Genomic DNA, 2,151 nt, shown 5'->3' with positions numbered 1-2,151 from the left:
ACCAGGAAGTAGGCCCTCACCGGACAATGAATCTGCTGGCACTTGGATATTGGACTTCCCTCCAGAACTGTGAGCAATAAATGTCTGTCATTTATAAGACACAAGTCTATTGGAGCAGCAGTAGGCGTAGTGGCTGTGTCGCTGGACTCCCATGTAGTCCACCACAGTTCAAGTCCAGGACCCGGTGGCTTAAACTCACGCTGGGCGCATGTGCGTATGTGCCCAAGGTCCGGAGAGGAAAATGGAGGAGAAGGGATTGCAGTGTGGCCATCCCCCCTGGGGGGTGATTTCTCGCTTTCTGTCTCTCTGTCTCTCTCTGTCTTTCTGGCAAGCATGTGCGCCCTATAGCAAAAACCTCTCGCCCCAAAATAAAATTAAATTAAAAAATAAATTAAAATACACTGTGCAAAATTAACCATCAAAATGTTTGTGTAGCTAAAGCAGATAATCAAATAATTAACTTCTCATCACATATATTCTCTTTTTAAATAATTATTTATTTACTTTTATTTATCATCATCATTATTCAATTTGACCAAGTTCAGTTCATTATCCTCTAATTTTCAATGCAACTTTGACAATGGTTTATTTTTAAACATCATCTTGAGTCATGGAATCTCCTCAGAAGACACAGCATTTTTTTTTTAGTTCTTTTTTTTGAGAGATTTTCACTGTAGGGCGCGTGCGCTCGCCAGACAGACAGAGAGAGACATAGAGACAGAAAGCGAGAAATCACCCCCCAGGGGGGATGGTCACGCCGCAATCCCTTCTCCTCCATTCTCCTCTCAGGATCTTGGGGCATGCACGCACACGCGCCCGGCGTGAGTTTTAAGCCACCGGGTCCGGGACACGAACCGCGGTCGACTACGTGGGAGTCCAGTGACATAGCCATTACGCTAACTGCTGGTTCCCTTTTTTAGTTCTTTACATGATGTGGTATCAAAATTCCAGAGATCAATTCGTGGTCAACTTGAGTCCCAGGATTATTCAATAGCTAATTGTTAAGGATGCGTGGTCTGCATGCTTGTGTCCCCCACTCCCAAAATCATATTGAAAACCCTGACCCCAGAGGCGATGGTATAAGGAAGTGGGTCTTTTGGAAGGTGATAGGTCAGAGGGTAGGGCCCTCATATTTAGGGTTAGTGTGTGACTTGTCAGGCTCTCTAGGGAGGCAGAGCCAATGGGATTGTTACGAACATACGAGGGGATGGTGTTGGGGGAATCGAGTCATGTGATGATGGCAGCTGAGTGGTCCCGTATCAGGTGGTCTGCAAGTGGGAGAGCCCAAGATTCTGAGAATGTGGATTCACATGAGCCCAAAGGCCTTGGAAAGCTGGTGTTGGAACTCACAGTGCAAGACTAAATAAAGCCTGAGAACACAGAGGCCCACTGTGCCATTGTGAGTCCAGGGACAGATGAGCCTTGAATTCCAACATCCAAGGCAACAAAAGATTCCGCTCTGCCTCAAGTGAGACCCACTTGTCTTCGGTATTTATTTCCTCAGGTCCTTGTTGGCTGGATAGCACTCACCCACATTGAAGGTGGGTCTTCCACATCGGTCTACTCAGACTTCCATGTTAAACCCTTCTGGAAACGCCTCCACAGACACACTCGGAGCAGTGTTTCTAGGTATCCCTCAGTCCAATCATGTGACACTCAACACTAGCCATCTTGGTGTCTTAATAAAGAAGCCCCAGAGAGCTGTCTTCCCCTTCCACCACTTAAAGACACAAGGGGAGATGCCATTTCTGAACCAGGAAGTAGGCCCTCACCGGACAATGAATCTGCTGGCACTTGGATATTGGACTTCCCTCCAGAACTGTGAGCAATAAATGTCTGTCATTTATAAGACACAAGTCTATTGGAGCAGCAGTAGGCGTAGTGGCTGTGTCGCTGGACTCCCATGTAGTCCACCACAGTTCAAGTCCAGGACCCGGTGGCTTAAACTCACGCTGGGCGCATGTGCGTATGTGCCCAAGGTCCGGAGAGGAAAATGGAGGAGAAGGGATTGCAGTGTGGCCATCCCCCCTGGGGGGTGATTTCTCGCTTTCTGTCTCTCTGTCTCTCTCTGTCTTTCTGGCAAGCATGTGCGCCCTATAGCAAAAACCTCTCCAAAAAAAAAAAAAAAAGACACAAGCTTTCTGTATTCTT

At 47.2% G+C, this 2,151-nt stretch overlaps 1 long non-coding RNA gene across 1 annotated transcript in view; it reads left to right on the top strand.

Annotated features, from left to right (window-relative positions):
* Positions 1-1,464: 1,464 nt before the first annotated feature.
* Positions 1,465-2,151, top strand: part of LOC106735220 (uncharacterized) — a 2,672-nt gene continuing 1,985 nt past the window's right edge. Inside the window, exon 1 of the long non-coding RNA XR_001370619.1 lies at positions 1,465-1,541. This is a non-coding gene — a long non-coding RNA (uncharacterized LOC106735220). The remainder of the gene's footprint in view (positions 1,542-2,151) is intronic.

This window comes from Tupaia chinensis, unplaced genomic scaffold (assembly GCF_000334495.1).
Source record: "Tupaia chinensis unplaced genomic scaffold, TupChi_1.0 Scaffold000042_2, whole genome shotgun sequence".
Classification (NCBI taxonomy): Eukaryota; Metazoa; Chordata; class Mammalia; order Scandentia; family Tupaiidae; genus Tupaia; species Tupaia belangeri.
The sequence above is the reverse complement of the archived record's forward strand: the minus strand, read 5'-3'. Positions and strand labels throughout refer to the sequence as shown.